Below are 24,008 nucleotides of genomic sequence, written 5' to 3' on the forward strand. Positions count from 1 at the left end.
CAAAGTAAGGCATTTACTCTGTTAATCTGGCCCCTAGAAGATACTTGGCAATGTTAGTCCTGTATCCAGTTCTCTTTTTTTTTTTTTTTTTTTTTTTTTTTTGTACTTGGTGAATTAGAGGGTGGTGTAAAATACTTTGAAAAGAACCACAAATAAAAGACACAAGTAAAAATTGTATTCTCAAATCTAGATGTTAAACTGTGCCGTGTACACCTGTGCTGAGAGTTACATTGAAATCCTTGTCATGGGTTACTTGCGAGAAGCTGTGCAGGAATAAAGCAGCAGGGGATTTTCCTGAGAAACAGCGTGTGTGAGGGAACCGGGATTTGGGGCTCAGCAGCAGTGGCTGTCACTTCTTAAGATTTTGTTCAAGAAAGGAAGAACAGCAGCTGACCCTCGAGATCTGGGGTGGGAAGGAAGGGAAGGAGGGATGGAAACAAAAGCAAACGCCCTCTGGTTCCCAGCCTGTCTCCACCCACCCCGTACTGAAGTCCTAGGAGAGGGCCAGTAAGTCTATCTAGGAATGCCCTGGCCTGGACTCCATTTCCCAGAGTCACCTGGTGCTCTAACGTTTTCCGTGCTCTGAGCGCCTGTGCGTGTGCATGTGGGAGAACGTACGCATGCGCGTGCCTTTCCCTGTGGCCCGGGGGTTGAGAACAGAGGAAGTTCATTTACTGATCAGAGTGTGCCCTGAGAGGCCACACCGCTCCTTCTCCCACATTCCCTGGGGAGTCTTGCTCTGCAAGTGCAATTGCAGGCGGTTCGGGAGCACACACCCCAGACCTGCCGCCCGCTGCTTCTGTGCCTCTGCATCTGCCACCGTGGGCCCCAAGTTCCAGCGACTTCTCCTGTCCCACACTTTCCGCTTTGCTCTCCAGGTGTCCTGAAGAAAGGGGACGTGCTCCCGAGAGTTTCCACAGCAAGTATGGAGAACAGGAAGGGGCATCTATGCGTGTGTGGGAGAGGGGTGGGTGCGATGGCGGGTAGCGGCTCCCAGACATTGATCACTTGGTTCTCAGTGATCCTGGGAGCGCCTCTGGCAGAGTCAAGGCTGGAACCCAGGTGTTGTGTCTCCCACCGCCGCTTCCCAGTCTCCCGATGCACGGCCAGTCCCACGGGCTGCCTCGCTCAAATTCTCCTTACAGTACACTGGACGAGGAACGGCACAAGCAGGGCAGTTGAGAGCATGGCAAAGGAAGGAGTCCCATTCCCTAGATTTAAATTAGCCCAGTTCTCATTTAGGGTGGGTCAGAGAATGCCTTCTGGCTGGGCTTCCAGCAATACCCCATGGTTGTTCCAGCTGGGTGGGGCCCAGTGGCCCCCAGGCTGGACCCTGTGGACACATCTGACAGCCAGGGCGCTATGAGTTTGGCTGTATTTCCCAGCGGCAATGTGAAGCTTGTGCAGTAGCTTAGTAGATTGATGTCTCCTCCGTGTTTAATTAACAGACTCTTTTTCAATCTGGAGCTTGAGGCCATGGAAATGTAGCTGATTTATTTTCCTGCTTTTCGATTTCTGTCTTCAACCCTTTTTTCTTATGTTATTAGGGATGTCAACTATTATTACCTGCTGCTAATCCCTTTGCAAAGTGAGAAGTGAACTGAAATTAATGCAAGTCTACCGTGTGAGTTAATAATGAGCTACTTTAATATGGATTTTCATAAAATGGAGAGCTATGAAGACATAAATACAGAAAAGTAGCAATTTTTCTCTTCTAGTTCTTTAAAGTGACTCAATGCTCCACCAAGCTGATTATCTTACAGTCCATATGGTTTTAATTAAGAGGGTCAGTTACTTTTTAATTTATTTATTTATTTATTTGAAAGGCAGAGTTACAGAGAGGCAAAGGCACAGAGAGATAGAGAGGTCTCCCATCTGCTGGTTCACTCCCCAGATGGTCACAATGGCCAGAACTGCATGGAAGTCAGGAGCCAGGAAATTCTTCCAAGTCTCCCACACAGATGCAGGGGACCAAGCATTTGGGCCATCTTCCACTGTTTTCCCAGGCCATAGCAGAGAGTGGAGCAGCCAGGTCTCGAACCAGCACCCTTATGGTTTTACCTGCTCAGCCACACACCAGCTTCAAATTACTTTTCTTATTCTGAGTTCTGTGTTTAACCCCATGCCATTTTCAACATGGGAGGATATTAATGACAGATTTTCATAATGACTGTGGTCTATGGAAGCCTTTATACAAGGTGTTAATGTGAGGAGGGGTAAGGAAGAAAAGAGAAAATATGCTCCCCTCCCCCCACAGAGATAGTATACTATACTTTTACTATACACAGTATAGTAAAAGATGTGGCTTTGGGCTGGCACTGTGACTCAGTATGTTAATCCTCTGCCTGTGGTGCCAGCATCCCATATGGGCACCCGTTTGAGTCCCAGCTGCTCCTCCTCTGATCCATCTCTCTGCTATGTCCTGGGAAGGCATGTGGGGGGTCTCCATGTGGGAGACCCAGAAGAAGCTCCTGGCTCCTGGCTTTAGATTAATGCAGTTCTTCTGGCCATTTTGGCCAACTGGGGAGTGAACCAGCAGAAGGAAGACCTTTCTGTCTGTCTCAATATTTGTATTTCTACCTCTCAAATAAATAAATAAAACATCTTTAAAAAAAAAGAGACATGTGGCCCTAAAAACTATTGCTATAGACTAATTTTCAGCATAATGAAGTTATCACTTGATTAACTGAGTGGTTCATAGATTCTGTTAGAGTCCTGTTGTCACCAGATTATTAATCTGTGAAACTCATTTAGCATAGTAAGGTTGCCTAGGAAGTAAAAATAGAAAGTGAATCCTGGATAGAGGTTGTTAGGGTAACAACATCTTCCTCTGAAACCCAGTGTGTTTTTGAACTTTTCTCCCATGTACTCCCTATCACAGTGCTTGCGAGTGGACAGGCAGTTACGTGTTTCTGCTGAAAAGAGCTGCTTCACACCCAGGAAACAACTGTAAGACACTTTCTCAGCAACTATGTTGTGTGTACATTAATATGAACTTGAAAGGGCCGGCGCCGCGGCTCACTAGGCTAATCTTCCACCTAGCGGTGCTGGCACACCGGGTTCTAGTCCCGGTCGGGGTGCCGGATTCTGTCCCAGTTGCCCCTCTTCCAGGCCAGCCCTGTGCTGTGGCCAGGGAGTGCAGTGGAGGATGGCCCAAGTGCTTGGGCCCTGTACCCCATGGGAGACCAGGAAAAGCACCTGGCTCCTGGCTCCTGCCATCGGATCAGCGCGGTGCGTTGGCCACAGTGCGCCGGCCACAGCAGCCATTGGAGGGTGAACCAATGGCAAAAGGAAGACCTTTCTCTCTGTCTCTCTCTCTCACTGTCCATTCTGCCTGTCAAAAAAAAAAAAATATGAACTTGAAAACAGCCAAGAACAGGATTCCTGGACTACTCAGGCTAACTCACTGTCCTTGGCACATCATTCCCTGCTCTGCTATAAGTTTCTGGCAAGTTAGGAGAGATATGTTTCACACAAGAGACATAATCTGGTAATGTAGCAGTGATGTCTTTAAGGAAAGGTGGCATATGAGGAAGCAGTCTGATGGTGTCCATTCATTTTCCCATTTTTTTTTTCTGACAGGCAGAGTTAGACAGTGAGAGAGAGAGACAAACAGAAAGGTCTTCCTTCCATTGGTTCACCCCCCAAATGGTTGCTACGGCTGGCACGCTGCACTGATCCAAAGCCAGGAGCCAGGTGCTTCTCCTGGTTTCCCATGCGAGTGCAGGGCCCAAGCACTTGGGCATCCTCCACTGCCTTCCTGGGCCACAGCAGAAAGCTGGACTGGAAGAGGAGCAACTGGGACAGGACTGGCACCCCAACTGGGACTAGAACCTGGAGTACCGGCACCACAGGCAGAGGATTAGCCTAGTGAGCCATGGCTGCAGCCCATTCATCTCCCCATTAATAACTTTCATTGATGTCTACCACAGGGTGGCAGAAGGCAATCATCCTTCTGAATTGCATCAAGCCAGGAGGATTCATCTACAGTTTATCTGAGCTTTCTTTGTATGAGGAAATAACCAAAATACTACATTGTATACAGGGTATTTTCTTTTAGATCAATTTTATTTACTTGAAAGGCAGATTTACAGAGAGATTGAGAGAGAGGTCTTCCATCTGTTGGTTCACTCCTCAAATGGCCACAATGACTTGGGCTGGGCCAGGTGAACCCAGGAGCTTGGAGCTTCTTCTGGTTCTCACACTTGATTTCAGGGGCCCAAACACTTGGGCCATCATCCTCTGCTTTCCCAGGTGAATTAGTAGGGAGCTATATTGGAAATGGAGCAGCCACGTCTTGAACCAGTGCCCATGTGGGGTGCTGGCACTGCCAGGGTCTGCTTAACTTACTATACCAGTCCCATGTGCATTTTTTCAATGGGGGAGGGGTTAATTATTTTTCTAATATCACTCTCAAAATGAAGATTATAATGTGTAGTAGATGATGATTTTGGTTATATTTTGAGTTTCCTTAAATTTCTATATTTTTGAAGTTAATGAGTACTAGTAGTTATTTTTTTAAAAAGATTTATTTATTTTACTTGAAAGTCAGAGTTACAGAGAGGAGAGGCAGGGAGAGAGAAGTCTTCATCTGCTGGTTCACTCCCCAGTTGGCTTCAGTGGTCGGAGCTGTGCCGATCCAAAGCCAGGAGCCAGGAGCTTCTTCTGTGTAGTAGTTATGTTATGTTATCCTTGCTTTGGATAAACAAGCTCTCTCCCATCCCTCAGTTAAAATGCTTTTTAAAATAGGTTTATTTTGAGGGCTGGCATTGTGGCATGGCAGGTGAGGCTGCCACCTACAGTGCTGCCATCTCATATGGGTGCTTGTTTGAGATCCAGCTTTCTGCCGTGGCCTGGGAAAGCAGTGAAAGATGGCCCAAGTTCTTGGGTTCTGCACCCGCATGGGAGACCTGACAGAAGCTTCTGGCTCCTGGCTTCAAGTAAATCCAGCTCTGGCCATTGCAGCCATTTTCAGAGTGAATCAGTGCATGGAAGACTTTTCTCTGTGCCCTGACTCTCTGTAACTCTGCCTTTTAAATAAATAAATAAATTTTTACATGCTTCACCATGGAGCTGGCCCTAAGACCTAACAGGTTTTCTGGGTGCTTATCCTGAGGTTGGTTCACTTTGAGCACTAAGCACAGTTATTCTGTGTGACTGAATATTTCATGTTCCTTCTTATGGAAAAGTTTTTCTCATGTTCTGAGTGATTGGGCTACATATGCCCATAGTGGAAACTAAAACTTAATTTAGCATTTGAACATCCAGAGTGCCGAGTCCTGTAATCTTCTGAATTTAATCAGAAAATATGTTTTGAAACATTTGGTTTATGGGTAGGCAGGGCAGTTTTCCTGGATCCCTGTGAGAATTGATGAACTGATGGTGTGTTTCTACCCCATGTTATATTCTGAAATTTGCTTCCTTTTATTTTCTTAAAATAACTGTATTTGAAATTTGCTCCTGCCTTCTGAAATGTTTGTGCTTCTGTCCTCTTTGTAACCATGGACATGAGTAGACCTTTTCCTTCCCTTTATGATGCTACAAGAGCAATGGGACATTGTAGCTCTCTCCCCTGGCAGCACATCTCCCTCAGTACATCTCTTTGAGTTAGACCCTGGGTTAACTTGGCTGCACAAAAGGCATATACCTAAACCCAGTGTACCTAATGAATGAAAGTCATCATAAAGTCAATATGCCTTGTAAACCTCTCATCTCTTGTTTTGAAATGTGTTTTGAATGTGTCTTTTATGTCAGTGTCTGTAAGCCAGAGATTTCCCACTTAAGGCAGAAGGCTGCTGAGGGACAGCACAACTGTAGCTTTGCTCTGTTACTTTACTGTGGACACTCTCTCACCCTTTCTCTTTATTTTATTAAGATTTAAAATTTTTATTTTAAAGGCAGAGTTACAGAGAAAGAGGCAGAGACAGAAAGATGGGGATCTTGCATCTGCTGGTTCACTCAAGAGACTGCAATGAATAATGCTGGCCCAGGCTGGAGGTCCAACCCAGTGTCCCATGTTGGTGCAAGGACCCAAGTACTTGTGCCATCTTTTTCTGCTTCCCCAGTTGTGTTAGCAGGGAGCTGGATCAGAAGTGGAACAGCTGTGACTCAAACTGGCACTCATGGGGCTGGCATTGTGGCACAATGGGGAAAGCCACCACCTGCAATGCCAGCTTCCCAGATGAGCAGTAGTTCATGTCTCAGTTGCTCCACTTCTAAACTAGCTCCCTGCTGATGGCCTGAGAAAAGCAGCAGAGGATGACTCAAGTGTTTGGGCCATTGTAACCCATGTGTGAGACCCAGATGAAGTGCCTGGCTCCTGGTTTCTGTGTGGTTCAGCCCTGGCCATTGCAGCCATGTCAGATGGCAGATCTCTCTCTTTTTTAGCATTTATTTATTTGCAAGGCAGAGATAGAGAAAGGGAGAGAATGAGAAAGAGATTTTCCATCTGCTCGTCTACTCCCTAGATGGCTACAATGACCAGAACTGGGCCAGGCCCAAGCCAGGCACCAAGAGCTTCATTCAGGTCTCCCACTTGGGTGGCAAGGACCCAGGTATTGGGCCATCTTCTACTTTTCCAGGGCCATTGGAAGAGAGCTGGATCAGAAGTGGAGCAACCAGGACATGAACTGGTGCCTATACCAGATGCCAGTACTGTAGGCAGCAGCTTTACCTGCTAATCCACAATGCCATCCCATCTGACTCTCCCTCCTCTCTATAACTCTGACTTTTTTTAAGATTTATTTTATTTATTTGACAGAGTTACTGATAGAGATAGAGACAGATAGAGAGGTCTTCAGTCTGCTGGATCACTCCCCAAATGGCCGCAGTGGCCAGATCTGAGCTGATCTGAAGCCAGGAGCCAGTAGCTCCTTCCAGATCTCCATGTGGATATATGGCCAAGGACTTGGGCCATACTGTGCCACTTTCCCAAGCACATTAGCAGGCAACTGGATTGGAAGTGGAGCAGCCAAGACCTGAACCAGGGACCATATGGAATGCAGCCCAGGGCCTCAATCAGCTGTGCCACAGCACTGGTCCCCAAAACTCTGACTTTCAAATAAATCAATCTTTTTTAAAGGGTGGACACACATATTGGATCCCAGCATTTTATTTTGTGGTGGCTTAATCCACTGTGCCACAAAGCCAGCCCCACCCTTTATCCTTCTGATGACTGTGTGTCAAGATCTTGGTGATATCTGCTGAACAACTGTTGGTATTAGGTTAAACTCTTCTGTTTTATTTTGGTTCTCATTTGTTGAGTTTATTTTGGCTGCCACTTTTGGGTAGCAAGCTGTGATGTCATCAGTGGCTAAAGCTGCCATGTGTTAGGCTGGCATGGATTCTACTATTCCATTTCTTCAAATAGAAGTGGAAAATGAAATCCAGTGTCCCTCTCTCCCATCCCTCATTTAAAATGCTTTTTAAAATAGGCTGATTTTGAGGACTGGCATTGTGGCATGGCAGGTGAGGCTGCCACCTACAGTGCTGCCATCAAGCTTCCTTTCTTCTCATGTAACAGACCCAGCTGGTCTCTGTGTTTCTCATTTTAGCCCTAAACTATACCAGATTCCTAGAGCAGAAGGAAGCTTATTTTTCAAGGCAGAATTCATAGATGTGGTTGTCCATTCACCTCTGAGAATTAAAGCCATCACTCTGCTTTTTGACTGGTTTTCAGTCTGTGGTGGTGCCCTCTCTCACAGGAAGACAGATTCCTCACATAAGAATACACCTAGGTGGAGAAAACTTTATGGAGTGGGTTTTCCAAAGTGAAATGGAATTCTGGCCTGGACATCCTTGAGATCATGATCAGCAGAGTGGGGAAATTCTTAGCTATGTCCATTCACATCCTTTCCTTTTTGTTCAATGTATTCCTCCCTTACATAGTGCTCTGTGCTCTCCTTCTGTTGCACACACATAAGGTGTGTCTGTGAGGCTGTTTGTGTACTGCTGCAGTATCTGGAGTTGCCTTTGTCTCCCTCTCTAATCAGAAACTCAGATGCAGAGTGAGGAGGGGACTGCCAGCCGGCCACACAGGGTTTGGGCCCCTTGCTCCTTTACTTTTCTTCAGTGCAGGAGCAGCCTTGAACAGAGTTGCACTGGGTAGTATTATTTCTTTTAGATTTGAGTGCTTGGACAGCAAAAGAAATAAATGTATTTTGCTTATAGAAAAGATTGAGGAGGCACTACATAAAGTCAGCAGCAACTTTTTTGTCTCCTGTTACATGTCAAGATGAGTCAGAATATTTAGGGCCATTTGTTAAATTAAAAAATATATATATTTATTTATTTTTTGACAGGCAGAGTGGACAGTGAGAAAGAGAGACAGAGAGAAAGGTCTTTCTTTTTCCATTGGTTCACACCACAATGGCTCCTGTAGCCAGAGCACCGTGCTAATCCAAAGCCAGGAGCCAGGTGCTTCTCCTGGTCTCCCATGCGAGTGCAGGGCCCAAGCACTTGGGTCATCCTCCACTGCACTCCTGGGCCACAGCAGAGAGCTGGACTGGAAGAGGAGCAACCGGGACAGAATCTGGTGCCCCGACCAGGGCTAGAACCTGGGGTGCCAGCACCGCAGGCAGAGGATTAGCCTGTTGAGCCACGGCGCCAGCCAATATTTATTTGAAAGGCAGAGTTACAAAGAGAGAGAGAGATATAAATCATTTATCCACTGTTTCACACCCCTAATGGCCACAGCAGCTGGGGTTGGAACTGGATTAAAGTCAGGAGCCAGCATCATCTTCTTTTTTTTTTTTTTTAACTTTTATTTAATGAATATAAATTTCCAAAGTACAGCTTATGGATTACAATGGCTTCCCCCCCATAACGTCCCTCGCACCCAGGAGCCAGTATCTTCTTCCACATTTCCCATGTGGGAGTAGGAGCACAAGCACCATTCTTTGCAGCTTTCCTAGGCAGATGAAGGAGCTGGATCAGAAGTAGAGCTGCTGTGGCCCGGGAATACAGTGGAGGATGGCCCAAGTCCTTAGGCCCTACACCCGCATGGGAGACCAGGAGAAGCACTTGGCTCCTGGCTTCAGATCAGCATGGTGCACTGGCTGCAGTGACTATTAGGGGGTGAACCAACTGAAAAGGAAGACCTTTCTCTCTGTCTCTCTCTCACTGTCTACTCTGCCTGTGAAAAAAAATAAATAAATAAAAAGAAGAAGTAGAGCAGGTGGGACATGAACTCATGCACAATATAGAATACCAGCATCACAGGAAACAGCTTTCCCACTATGCTATACCACCTTTTTTTAAATTTTTATTTATTTTATTTTATTTGAGTTAGAGAGATGCAGAAGCAGAGAGAGAGGAAGAAAGGTCTTCCATCTTCTGGTTTACTCCCCAGATGGCTGCAATGGCTGGAGCTACCCTGAACTGAAGCCAAGAGCTGGGAGCCTCTTCCAGTTATCCCACATGTGTGCACGGGCCCAAGGACTTGGGTCATCTTCTACTGCTTCCCCAGTAGAAGAGAGCTGGATCAGAAATGGAGCAGCCGAGACTCAAAGCAGCACCCATAAGGGATGTCAGCAATGCAGGCAGCAGCTTTTCCTGCTAGGGCACAGTACCAGCCCCTCTATTGTCTGTTTTATGGAAATATATATTTATGGGATATTAGAAGGCCATTCAGGCACTCCCTACAAAACATTTTGAAATAATGATTGACAGCCTGCAAGACTGTTTCCAAAGGGAGAGAGCTGCAGGGACAGAGAGGCAGTGATATTGAAAGGGTATGAGGAACAAAGGAAGATGGGAAGGTCAGAAGAAATCTTGAAAAGTATTCCAAAGGATAAAATAATAGGACACAGGTCATTTGTGCAGATTGCCAAAATTAACCACTTCTATTTTAAGGTTTTCCTTTTTTATTTAAATTAGAGATAATTTCTAACATAGTTTGTGATATACTTGACTAACTTTTCAGTTTTTTTCTTACAGATAAGATGTGCTTATAAGATGTAGAGGGGCTGGTACCTATATGGGCCGCAGTTCTAGCCTCAGCTGCTCCTCTTCTGATCTGGCTCTCAGCTATGGCCTGGGAAAACAGTAGAAGATGGCTCAAGTGCTTAGGCCCTTGTACCCAAGGGGGGACAGAAAAGAAGCTCTTGGCTTCAGATCAGTGCAGCTCCATCTGTTATAGCCATTTGCAGAGTGAACCAGCAGATAGAAGACCTTTATCTCTGGTCTCTTCCTCTCACTGTCTATAATTTGACCTCTCAAATAAATAGATAAAATCTTAAAAAATAAAATATAGAGAAGCACTGTAATTAAATGCAATAGTACACTCCTAACTATGCAGTTAACATTAATTTTCTTTTAACATTTATTTAATGAATATAAATTTCCAAAGTACAGCTTCTGGATTGCATGGCTTCTCCCCCATAACTTCCCTCCCAACTGCAACCCTCCCCTCTCCCGCTCCCTCTCCCCTTCCATTCACATCAAGATTCATTTTTGATTCTCTTTATATACAGGAGATCAATTTAGTATATATGAAGTAAAGATTTCAACAGTTTGCACCCACACAGAAACACAAAGTGAAAAATACTGAGTACTAGTTATAGCATTAAATCACAAGGTACAGCACATTAAAGACAGAGATCCTACATGAGGAGTAAGTGCACAGTGACTCCTGTTATTGCCTTAACAAATTGACATTCTTGTTTATGGCATCAGTAATCACCCTAGGATCTATTCATGAGTTGTCAAGGCTATGGAAGCATTTTGAGTTCGCCAACTCTGATCATATTTAGACAAGATAGTAGTCAAAGTGGAAGTTCTCTCCTCCTTTCAGAGAAAGGTAGCTACTTCTTTGATGACCTGTTCTTTCCATTGGGATCTCACTCTCAGAGATCTTTTGTTTAGGTCCTCTTTTTTATTTATTTATTTTTTTTGCCAGAGTGTCTTGGCTTTCCATGCCTGAAATACTCTCATGGGCTTTTTAGCCAGATCCAAATGCCTTAAGGGCTGATTCTGAGGCCAGAGTGCTGTTTAGGACATCTGCCATTCTATGAGTCAGCTGTGTATCCTGCTTCTCATGTTGAATCATTCTTTCTCTTTTTTTTTTTTTATTCTATTGGTTAGTATTTTCAGACACTAGTCTTGTTTATGTTATCCCTTTGACTCGTAGTCCTATCAGTGTGATCAATTTTGAACAGCAATTGATCACTTGGACTAGTGATATGGCATTGGTATAGGCCACCTTGATGGGATTGAATTGGAATCCCCTGGTATGTTTCTAACTCTACCATTTGGGGCAAGTCCAATTGAGCATGTCCCAAATTGTACATCTCTTCCCTCTCTTATTCCCACTCTTATGTTTAACAGGGGTCATATTTCAGTTAATTTTCAACACTTAAGAATAACTGTGTGTTAATTACAGAATTCAACCAAAGTATTAAGTAGAACAGACAAAAATACTAAAAGGGATAAAGTATTAAATTGTACATCAACAGTCAGGGCAAAGGCTGATCAAGTCACCATTTCTCATAGTGTCCATTTCACTTCAACAGGTTTCCTTTTTGGTGCTCGGTTAGTTGTCACCGATCAGGGAGAACCTATGGTATTTGTCCCTTTGGGACTGGCTTATATCACTCAGCATGATGTGTTCCAGATTCCTCCATTTTGTTGCAAATAATCAGATTTCATTGTTTTTGACTGCGGTATAGTATTCTATAGAGCACATATCCCATAATTTCTTTATCTAGTCTACTGTTGATGGGCATTTAGGTTGACTCCAGGTCTTGGCTATTGTGAATTGTGCTGCGATAAATATTAGGGTACAGACCGCTTTTTTGTTTGCCAATTTAATTTCCTTTGGGTAAATTCCCAGGAGTGGGATGGCTGGGTTGAATGGTAGGGATATATTCAGGTTTCTGAGGAATCTCCAGACTGACTTCCATAGTGGCTTGACCAGTTTGCATTCCCACCAACAGTGGGTTAGTGTCCGTTTTTCCCCACATCCTGGCCAGCATCTGTTGTTGGTAGATTTCTGAATGTGAGCCATTCTAAGTGGGGTGAGGTGAAACCTCATTGTGGTTTTGAAGTGCATTTCCCTGATTGCTAGTGATCTTGAACATTTTTTCATGTGCCTGTTGGCCATTTGGATTTCCTCTTTTGAAAAATGTCTATTGGGGTCCTTGGCCCATCTCCTAAGTGTGTTGTTTGTTTTGTTGTTGTGGAGTTTCTTGATTTCTTTGTAGATTCTGGTTATTAACCCTTTATCTGTTGCATAATTTACAAATATCTTTTCCCATTCTGTCGGTTGCCTCTTCACTTTCCTGACTGTTAATTTTGCAGTACAGAAACTTCTCAATTTGATGTAATCCCAATTGTTAATTTTGGCTTTGACTGCCTGTGTCTCCAGGGTCTTTTCCAAGAAGTCTTTGCCAGTGGCAATATCTTGCAGGGTTTCTCCAATGTTCTCTAATAATTTGATGGTGTCAGGTCATAGATTTAAGTCTTTAATCCATGTTGAATGGATTTTTGTGTAAGGTATAAGGTAGGGATCTTGCCTCATGCTTCTGCAGGTGGAAATCCAGTTTTCCCAGCACGATTTATTGAATAGACTGTCCTTGCTCCAGGAATTGGTTTTAGATCCTTGACCAAATATAAGTTCGCTGTAGATGTTTGGGTTGATTTCAGGTGTTTCAATTCTGTTCCAATGGTCTATCCATCTGTTTCTGTACCAGTACCATGCTGTTTTGATTACAACTGCCCTGTAGTATGTCCTGAAATCTGATATTGTGATGCCTATGGCTTTGTTTTTTGTTGTACAAGATTGCTTTAGCTATTCGAGGTCTCCTGTGTCTCCATATGAATTTCAGCATCATTTTTTTCTAGATCTGAGAAGAATGTCTTTGGTATTTTGATTGGTATTGCATTGAATCTATAAATTGCTTTTGGGAGAATGGACATTTTGATGATGTTGATTCTTCCAATCCATGAGCATGGAAGATTTTTCCATTTCTTGGTATCGTCTTCTATTTCTTTCTTTAAGATTTTGTAATTCTCATCGCATTAAATTTTTGTTGAGAAAGGGATGAGCTTTGCTTTATGTGTGTCTTGCTTAGAGCAGAATTTTTATGACTGTATTTGAGATAATTAAAAATAAGTTTCATAGTTGAAACATTGACCATTTTTACTGCTGCAGCCTCCCCTTCACTCTGTATCTGCAGATAGTCCACATGAAGGTACACAGAAAGAGAGGCCTGCATATCTGGAGTAATGCAAATATGCCCTTTGCTGAAACCAGTGGATCAATCCACTGGAGTTCTTTGTGATTCAGTTTGCATTTTTCTGTAGAGTGAAATATAGTGATTTGGGTAAAGTATCTTGTCTCATAGTAGATGATTCCAGTTGTCTTTCTTATCCATCTACCTGGATCACAGGTGATTCCCAAGACAGGTGTTGGGCTCTATGGAAAAAAAAAAAAAGTAGCCTCTTCAGAGTTGATGTATTTCTCCTGGAAAATTGGAGAAATGTTTTGTAAGAAGCAGTTCATGGAGCATGTATATTTCCCTAGAAATGAGATTGAAGTAATTCCCTTTACTTGCCCCTCCCTGAGCTAGCTCCTGAGGCTGATTGTTCAGGGCAAGAATGCTAATATTTATAGGCCAATTATGAATGATCCATGTTTGTCTTACATATGAGATGTCTACAGATCTGTTTCTCAAGGCCTTTAAGATAAAATAAGAAAATTTTGCAACAAAAGAGAAGGTTTTCATTGCCTGTTGCCTTGGTCTAGGATCTGTGCATTTATTACCCGCTTAGTTCTCTGACTCCTATTGTGAGCACCTCCTAATGGTACTTTTTTGGCCATTCCTGTGTCCAGATTCCTTAATGGGTGGCAGTCTTTGACCAGACTTCCAGTCTGATAACTCAGCCCAAATTGGAGTTGACTAGTTTGTGTAGCCACTTCAGGATTAAGGTGGTCCAAAACTGCCAGTGCCCAATGACTGGGCTGCCTTTAGGCTCACTCAAGAGATAAGACTCTGGGCACAGGTCCCAAATGGCTTTGCTTGGTCCTCTTCCCTTGATCTCCCTGGTGACCAGGCTGATTCTCAGGTAGGCAGGGAACTTGTTGGCTCACAGAAGTCTCCAGATTTCTGTTTTGCATTCACCTGCAAAATATTTGAAAGTTTTCTCTTGGATCTCTAAAGTCCTGAGTAGAGAGTTTTATTTTGTATTGAGATGTGTCTTTATAAAGACAGGTGTCACTGAAGACTGTGTATCCTCAGAATTAACTGAACTCTCCCAGGCCTGCATGGAGTTCCAGGATCCTGGCTTCAGGCTGAACATTGCCTGCTGTTGTGAGCATTTGGGGATGTACCAGAAAGTGGAAGAAATGTCTCTCGCTCTCCATCTCCCCCTGCCTTTCAAATAAAATGAAAAACAGATAAAAATTGGGAAAAAAATGTGTTTTGCCTTGTGTCCTAAAGAAAAAGTAATTACTGTTGTTATAGGTAGAACTCACTTGTACACTTCACAAATACTCATCAATCTCAGGTTAATGGCTTGGTGATCACTGCTGGCTGTGCTGCCTACTCAGCTCCCATTCTGTAATGCATCCCCTTCTTCATCTGCAGTTCACTTTGGGTGCTCATAAAACACCAAACTGCCTCCTGACTTTGCATCCTATGTTCTTTATACATAGCTTGGCCATAATCTCATTTTCTTTAGCAGCATGCTAATTTATATGAGTGCTTCACAGGCAAAGAATAATGGGGACATTGATTTTCTCTGAGCTTTTGCCCTAAGTGGTTTATTTTATGCAATTGATTCTGGGTGATGTGTAGAACTTTGGTGGATTAGAAGTTGTGGTGTAGAATTTGATATTAGAGAAATAAGTCTGTCACTGCCACTTGCACTGTGCCCCACCCTGCAACCTATGCCTGCCTTTGGATTCTGTTTTTATAGAGTGTTGGAATGAGGCAGTAGTGATTCACTAAAGGAATAAATTTTCAATTGTTAAAAATTTCTATTTTTATTAATACAAAGAGATCAGATTGCATAAGAATGTAATTCCATAAGAACATAACCATACTTCTCTATTTCCTCCTCCTTTCTTCCTTTCTCTTTTTAAGGATTTAATAAGCTGGCTTTTTTCCCTAACCTAGTCTTTACCCCTTCACCTCCAGCCTTCCTGTCTATTTGTTCCTACTTTACAATCTAGTACTTTAAGCTTTTTCCCCCTTCTTTCATGCATGTTTTTGCCTACTCCTACCCCAATTCCAAAGAAGGAAAAATGAATAAAAATCATGACATATTGATTCGAAGACAGGAATCCTATCCAGAAATACAGAAAAAAAGTTACCTCCTTTTCTTTTTATTAATAATTTATTTACTGATTTACCTTTCTGGAAGAGGCAGCTAGAAGTTCTCTGAGATCTGTCCTCAGAATGTGAGGAGAGCCAGAGACATTGGATAGACTCTTTACAGTCTGTTTGTTTTACTGTCAGAGATATTGTTCCACTTGCCTGTGGCAGAAAAAAATGAAATTTCAATGATTTTTTTCTGTATTACTAATTTTTATGATGAGTCTCTTCATTATCAATGGATAGAGACCTGTCAAATTTGCAATGAGCAAAAAATTTCACAGACACAACTGCTTCCAGAGGAGGTGCATGCCCCTCCATTCCCACGTGGCCTTCTCTGAGATCTCCAGGTGGCTTCTCTTGGTCTCCTGAAAGCAAAGAGAAGATTCCAACCACAGAAAATGTTCACTATGACTGTGGTGTTGTTTCTTGGAAGTTCCTGTCCAAAAAGTAATCATTTAAGAACACCAGGGGCATTTTATTAGTTTCACAGGATTCTTGTCTTCCTGGATTCAGTGAAGAGGAAAAATAACCAAAGTTGAAGCATGATTCTAGGCAAAGCACAATTATTTATCTGCATAACAAAAATCCTCATATTTTTTTCTGCACATTGTTAGTCTTACATGGATTAGAAAGAAAAAGTACTATTTAATGTCTCAGAACTCTCTAATGTTAAAAAGTACAAGAATTAAAAATTGATATTTTGTGCTCTTATAAAGCTCCAAAAGCATTTACATTGTGCATTTCTGGGTGATTTGAAAATTCTAAATTTGAAATCAATTGCATTGACTGGCTTTGCAGAGTAGGAAGAAAACAATTGGCTTATTAATTATTTATATAGAGAGACTGTAAAAGAAGCTATTCATTGGTACCAATTGTCTATGATAAGCTTTAATGTTTATGAAACCATGATTCATTTTATTTTATGAGCTATGTCCACTTGAAGTTGTGAAAGAAAACATGCAATAGTGGTTGCAATTCACTTTAAAAGATTTTTTGAAAGACTTTATTTATTGATTTGAGAGGTAGAGTTATAGACAGTGAGAGGTAGGACAGAGAGAAAGGTTTTCCGTCCATTGGTTCACTCCCCAAATGGCTGCAACAGCCAGAGCTGCTCAATCCAAAGCCAGGAGCCAGGTGCTTTTTTCCAGTCTCCCATGGGTGCAGGGGCCCAAGCACTTGGGCCATCTTATACTGCTTTTCCAGGCCATAGCAGAGAGCTGGATTGAAAGAGGTGTGGCTGGGACTGGAACTGGGGCCTATATGGGATGCCGGTGCTGCAGGTGGAGGATTAACCTACTGCACCATGGCACCAGCCCCACAATTCTCTTGAAAACAGAAACATTTATTCCTGAGTCTTTTGATGAGTCAGGCCAATGAAGTCCTGACAGGGCACATATGTCTCTAGCATTAGAGGAGTGCTCATCATTCTCATACTGTGTTCTGTTGCTGTTCAGCCTGTGACAATGAGACACGTAAATAAAAAACCAGAAATTCAGCATGTGTTTACCCCACGAGGAATCTTGTGAAGAAATTTTCTAGCCAGGTGTTTTTAAGTTGCTAAATATTCTCCTAATTTACTTAAAGACTATTAACTTAGTACCACAATTTTTGTTACAATACGGTGATTGCAGATAAGGAATTATCTTCTAGATAAAACTAGAAGTTTTACTTTGTAACAATCACAGACTAGCAGAAGTCATAAACCATTAACCCTCATTTTTCTAAAATAGGAGGTTGTAATTAATATGAGTATATAAAGAATATATTTTTTAAGATTTTATTTAGTTGAGAGGTAAAATTACAGACAGAGAGAAAGGTCTTCCTTCTGTTGATTAACTCCCCAGATGGCTGCAATGGCCAGAGCTGCACGGATCTAAAGCCAGGAGCCAGCTGCTTCTTCCTGGTCTCCCATGCGGGTGCAGGGGCCCAAGCACTTGGGCCATCTTCCACTGCTTTCCCAGGCCATAGCAGAGAGCTGGACTGGAAGAGGGGCATCCGGGACTAGAACTGGTACTCATACTGGATGCTGGCACCACAGGCAGAGGATTTACCTGCTGCCCAGCAGCACCAGCCCCACCTACATGAAGAATTTAGAACAGAAAATCTACCAACCTCATGGAGTTTATCTCCCTTTCAAAACTTTTAATAACCTTTGGGATGGAAAATGCTAATTTAAAGTACTGTACTTAAATTCACACAAACAAAAGATGTTTTAGGATGTTTTTACTTCATTATTAAGTTAGATACTGTTAGGAAATTCTAGATTATTTTGGGGGTAAATTGTAATTTCTTTTCACAAGTGTATTTGATTAGAAACACAAGCTTTTATAATCAATTATTTATGTTTAAAACATTTGCTTATGTATGTTTTGTATTAAAATAACAGCATGTTATGAAGTTTAGAAACATCTTGTTCCATACAAGCCTATACTTTTTTTAAGTTTTATTTAAAAAGAATCTTTGTATTTATTTTTTTAACACAGCAAATTCAGGTGACACCGTAAGTCCATAATTTCCCACAAAATTCATAAATTTAACAACTGAGTATCTTAAGTCTTATAAATCTTCTGAATCATTCATAGTTATGCACTCGATGGAACATACTCCTCAGCAGCTGAGAAGAATCTTAACTTAAAAGCACCAACTCTTCAGGCATCTCTACAGACCTCTATTTTTCATTCTCTAAGACATGCAGTCAGACTGCTGATGCAGCAAATACCAATTCACCTTAAGCTTGACGGATAAGAGAAAGCATTTGGGAAACCAACATTCTTAATATTAAGTCTGAAAGCACTTCTACCTCTTTACTGAATGACTTTTCCTTCTGCCAACTATAAACTCTAATGAATAAAAATTGTGTTTTGAACATAATTTTTTCAGGTTAATCTAACACTTTAGGACATTTGTATTTGTTTTATAAATCTTAAGGAAAACAAAAAGGTAATCTCTAATCTAGACAATTCTGGAATCTTTTATTAGATTTACAATTTTACTGCAAAGTAATATGGTCTGTTTGTCCAAATATTATGGCTTTTAAAAAATTCTCTTCATGTATTTAAATTAATAAAGCTTATTTCCAATATATATTTTCTGTGTTTTCACTTGCTGAAACAGGGTTCAAAGGGTGTTTTTAGGATCTTGCCAACATCAGCCCTATGTGCCCATAAATTATTGGAGCCATTAAATGGACAATAAAAACTGGTTGAGGCTACTGATGAATGCTTCAAAAGGAATCTGATATTCACAGATTTTATCATCATATTCAATTCAACTGAAGTCTTTCTTAAAACTGTCCTCTTGATAGGCTGAAGATAGGGTAATGGAGTAAGTTCTTTATGCCAAAGATTCGTGGATCTGTTGTACAAAGTCTTCATTCTCTGTCAGTCATCAGTAACTTGAGGTCTTTCTGTAGATTCTGAATGGCAGTGCTTACATCTTCATATTGCAAAGCACTGCCAGCATATTTGCAGCATCTCTGAGCTCTCACAAACTCCTCAGGGGTGAGGTGGGTATCGCCTTGGGAAACCGTACTGGAAAGTGCAGGATCAATGGCTGGCATAGTCTATAGAGTAGGTTGGATGGTATTCCTTGTTACACCCATGCTATGAGGCACTTTTGCTGGTGTGTTGGCTGGGGCATGTGCACCCAGAGGAATCTGTATTCAACTATAGCTGTCTGATGGCATGCTGCCTGGGTCAACTGCTGAAGATGATGATGGCTGAGGTGTGTGGAATGGGCAGAGATGCTACTACAGCATCTTCATTTTCTTCACCATCAGTATCTTCCTCAATTGCAATAGGGCCTGCTTGAGGAGTCTCCTCATTCTTTAAGCAATTATGGATATATGTTGCCTTCCACCTTGCATACTTTCTATGTTTCACATTTTCATCAGTGTTATGTCAAACACGGTTATGACATCTATTAAAAGACTTGCAGTACATGTTCCTTGTCTGCATATATAAACATTTTCCAAGAATAAATCCCCAAATGGGCAGAACCAACTGCTCCTTGGGTAATAGCTTCATTATCACTCAACTGTTTCTTTTTGTTGTTGTGAAGAACCTGAGCCTGGATCAATGTGCAGCTATTTTAGACTAGGCCTCTGTGGGGAGCAACTCGGACTATACTGTTACTGGAATTAAGACTTATTCTATACATCTGCTCTCCCACAATATGGCACTGGGAGAGGAGCAAACAGCTTCTACCCAGCTGCCTCTCACCAACTTGACAAGCTGCAGGAGCTGCTCCTGATTGGAGGAGAGCAGCGCCCTCAGTGTGTGGGTAGCAGAGCACAGATTGGTGGAGAGGACTATATAGGAGGAGAGAGACGGCATGGTGGTGTGGGTTGGTTGGAGAGTGCGTTGGAGAGTTCGCGGGGAAGTTCGTTGCTTCGTTCTTTCTCATTTCTCTCTACTCATTCTTGCTTTGGGAGTTCACTGTTTACTTATTCTTACTTTACTATAGAAAGGACTTGTAAAAAAGGGGAACATCAAGCGTCCGGTCCGGTGCGGCTCCTCCACGTGTGGAGGAGCAGCAGGCCTCCATCTTGTAACTTGGGCATGACCGGGCCCTGAACCCTAAGCCAAAAGCTCTGGAGGAAGAAAAATAAACTCCCCTTGTGATAAACTCTCCTAGCAACAGCCAATCAGCAGATAGCAGGGAAATATCTAAAGTTCCAGGTATCTTTTCAGGCGGTTAGGGTGATTGATAGCATCCCCAAACCCTGCAGTTTGGAACATACACCCTAGCGGCTCATACCCTATACTTTAGCCAATCATTTTAGAAAGCATCAACCCAGAGCCATCCAACCACCTTTACTAGTCTATTCCCACCACTGGATTTACTAAGCAATTTTAAGAGATGTTCTTTAAATTTCCCACAGAATGAGATGATTTGCTGAATGGTGCTATAATGTATAGAATGTCTCTGAAAACCCTATATAAACCCCACAAAAGAAATGGGATGGATTCTCATCAGAAGACTGCTGTGATGATTGGAGGAGTGGACCCTAGCTCGAGCTAGAACAATAAACCTCTTTGCTTTTGTATTATTGAAGTCTCTCATTGGGATAATTGAGTCCCATCCGAGTCCAGTCTAACAGTTGTTGAGATTTATTTATTTACTTGAAAGGCAGAGTCACAGAAAGGCAGAAAGACAGAGAGAGAGTCAGCCTCTGCCATCTGCTAGTTCACTCCTCAAATGGCTGCAATGGCTGGAACTGTGCTGATCTGAAGCCAGGAGCCAGGAGATTCTTCCAGGTCTCCCACATGGGTGCAGGGGCCCAAGGACTTGGGCCATCTTCATTATTATTTTTTTTTTTTGACAGGCAGAGTAGACAGTGAGAGAGAGAGAGAGAAAGGTCTTCCTTTTCCATTGGTTCACCCCGCAATGGCCACTGTGGCCGGCACACTACAGCCGGCACTCTGCGCTGATCCAAAGCCAGGTGCTTCTCCTGGTCTCCCTTGTGGGTGCAGGGCCCAAGCACTTGGGTTGTCCCCCACTGCACTCCTGGGCCACAGCAGAGAGCTGGACTGGAAGAAGAGCAACCAAGACAGAATCCAGTGCCCCAACTGGGACTAGAACGCTGTGTGCTGGCACTGCAAGCAAAGGATTAGCCTAGTGAGCTGCAGCACCAGCTGGGCCATCTTTCTACTGCTTTTCTAGGGCAGAGCAGAGAGCTGGGTCAGAAGTGGAGCAGCTGGGACTTGAACTGGAGCACATATGAGATGCCAGCACTGCAGGCCAGGGCTTTAATGTGCTGCACCACAGTACCAGCCCCCCAATTGTTTCTTAAGAGCTTCTAACTGACCCATTAATTTTGATAAAAATTTACAACACTCAGTTTTATTATGAATCTTCATTCTAGTTTGCATGGCATATAAAATGACCCCCTTGGTGAGATACATAATGATCGAACAATGGCTGCCAACAACCTCTCAGATCAGTTCTTGAGCAACTATTCAGTAACTGGCCACCACAGAGTCCTGTTTGTCATGCTCCTGAACATCAGGTGGTGCTGAATGTTCTTAATGTGTGGGGAGAGTGGGGGCAGTGGAGCAAGCTCGGCCATCTCCACTCTAGCACTCGAGCATATCACCACTTCCTCAAGCCTATACTTTTTTCAAGTACATATTCTTACATTCACAGAAAAGCAGTTTAAACCAGACTGACTATTGTAAAAATAATTCAATGGTTGTAGATGTCTGCTCATACAACATTTAAAATTGTTCAGTAAAATACTTGGTGATTTTTAAAAAATGATTTATTTATTTATTTGAATTGCAGATTTACAGAGAAAGAGAGAGAGAGATCTCTGCTGGTTCACTCCCCAAATGACTACAATGGCCAAGGCAGGGCTAGATTGAAGCCAGGAGCCAGGAACTTCATCCAGGTCTGCCACATGGGTACAGGGATCCAAGCACATGAGCCACCATCCACTGCTTTCTCAGGCTCATTAGCAGAAAACTGGATCAAAAGTGGAGCAGCCAGGACTCAAACCAGCACTCATGTGGGATGCCAGTACTGCAGGCAGTGGCTTAACCCACTAAGCCACAGTGCCTGTCCCAAAACAATTTTTGGTTTCTGTATGATAGCCATACTAACTGGGGTGAGGAGAAATCTCACTGTGGTTTCTATTAGCATTTCCCTGATGGCTAGTGATCCTGAACATTTTTCATGTGTCTGTTGGCCATTTGAATTTCTTCCTTGGAAAAATGCTTGTTAAAACTGCCTGTTAATATAACAGGAAAAATGCCTGTTGCTCATTTCTTGAATTGGATTCTTTGTTTTGTTGTTGAGCTCATAGAGATTTTGGAGATTTTTACTAATAGTTTGTGAAGATTTTCTTGCATTCTGTCAGTTGCTTCCTTAGTTGCAGTTCAGAAGCTTCTTAGCTTGATATAATCTCCTTTGGCTATTTTTCCTTTTATTGTCTGCTTCATGGGGCCTTTTTCCAAAAGTCTTTGATTATGACAATGTCTTGCAGAGTTTCCCTGATATTTTCCCCTAGATTTAGATGATTGATCCAATTACAGTTAATTTTTGTACAAGTTGCAATGTGGGGATCTTGTTTCCTACTACAGTGTGAAGAACAAATTTTCCCAGCACTATTTTTGAAGATCGTCCTTTCTCCAGAGATTGCTTTAAATTTGTTTGTCACAAACTAACTGGTTTTAGATGTGCAGATTAATTTTCAGAGGTTCTATTCTGTTTCATAGGTCTACATGTCTTTTGGCATGCCAATAACAAGCTATTTTTATTATAACTGCCCTGTAGTAGATCTTGAATTCTGGAAGTGTGATGCCTCCCTCTTTGCTTTTATTAAGATTGCCTTGGTATTTCATCCCAATTTTAACATCATTTTTTTCCTAACTCTGAGAAGAATGTTGTTGATATTTTGATTGAGATCACATTGAATCTGTAAATTGCTTTTGGGGGACTGGCACTGTGGAATAGTAAGTTGAGCCTCTGTGGCATTGGCATCTCATGGATGCCAGTTTGGGTCCCAGCTGCTCCTCTGATCCAGCTCTCTGCTCAAGGCAGAGGAAGATGGCCCAAGTGCTTGGGCTCCTGTATCCACATAGAAGATGAGGAGGAAGCTTCTAGCTCCTGGGTTCAGATCAGCCCAGCACCAGCCATTACAGCCATTACAGCCATTTGGAGAATTAACCAGCAGTTAGAAGACATCGCTTTCTGTCTCTCCCTCTCTTTGTCTATAACTGCCACTCAAATAAATAAATGATTGTAAAAATAAAATTAAAAACAATTTATTTTGGTAGTATGGGAATTTTGATATTAGTTCTTCCAATTTATGAACATGTATTTCTTTAACGTTTTGTGATTTTTCTTGTAAAGATCTTTCACACCCTTGACTAAATTTATTACAAGGTAATAAAAAATGTTTATGGTTATTGTGAATGGCACTGATCTGATAAGTTATTTTTCAGCAATGGCATATTTGTGTATGTAATGGTTATTGATTTTTGTGTGTTGATTTTATATCTTACAACTTTACCAAACTCTCTTACGAGTTTCAATAATCACTTGGTGGAGTCTTTTGGTTTCCCAATATATAGGATCATGTCATCTGCAAACAGATTACTGGACTTTCTCCTTTCTAATTTTTTTTTTAATTTCTTTTACTTGAATTATTGCCATGACTAAAACTGTTAGTAGTGATGGAGAGCAACTGTGGTTTCAGATCTTAATGGAAATGCTTCCAAGATTTCCCATTCAATATGATGTTGTTGAAGATTTGTCATATATTGCCTTGAATGTGTTAAGGAATGTTCCTTCTATACCCAACTTGCTTAAGGTTTTTATAGTGAAAGCTTGTTTTTTACTAATACTTTCTCTTCATCTATTGAGATCATCATGTGGTTTTTATTCTTTAGTTTTCTAGTGTCACATATCACATTTATTGATTTGCATATGTTGAATGATCCCTGCATACCAGGGGTACATTCCACTTGGTCCAGGTAAATTATCTTTATGATCTGTTGTTGGATTTTTATTAGCTAGTATTTTGCTAAGAATTTTTTGCATCTGTGCTTCAGAGATATTGTTCTTTAATTCTCTTTCTCTATTGTATCATTTTCTGGTTTAGAAAATAAGGTGACACTGGCCAAATAGAAGGAGTTTGGGAATACTCTTCTCTTTCAATTGTTTTGAATAGCTTAAGAAGAATTGGAA

General features: G+C 42.1%; 1 protein-coding gene and 1 pseudogene across 1 annotated transcript in view; one reads left to right on the top strand and one right to left on the bottom strand.

Annotated features, from left to right (window-relative positions):
• The first annotated feature begins 592 nt into the window (after positions 1-592).
• LOC149123262 (uncharacterized) overlaps positions 593-24,008 on the top strand; it is a 56,887-nt gene continuing 33,471 nt past the window's right edge. Inside the window, exon 1 of the mRNA XM_070054819.2 lies at positions 593-923. The gene's annotated coding sequence lies outside the window, so the exon portion shown is untranslated. The remainder of the gene's footprint in view (positions 924-24,008) is intronic.
• LOC127489478 (vacuolar protein sorting-associated protein VTA1 homolog) lies at positions 18,538-21,523 on the bottom strand (annotated as a pseudogene).

This window comes from Oryctolagus cuniculus, chromosome 12, assembly GCF_051225735.1.
Source record: "Oryctolagus cuniculus isolate XC-2025 breed Fujian yellow rabbit chromosome 12, ASM5122573v1, whole genome shotgun sequence".
In the NCBI taxonomy this organism is placed as follows: Eukaryota; Metazoa; Chordata; class Mammalia; order Lagomorpha; family Leporidae; genus Oryctolagus; species Oryctolagus cuniculus.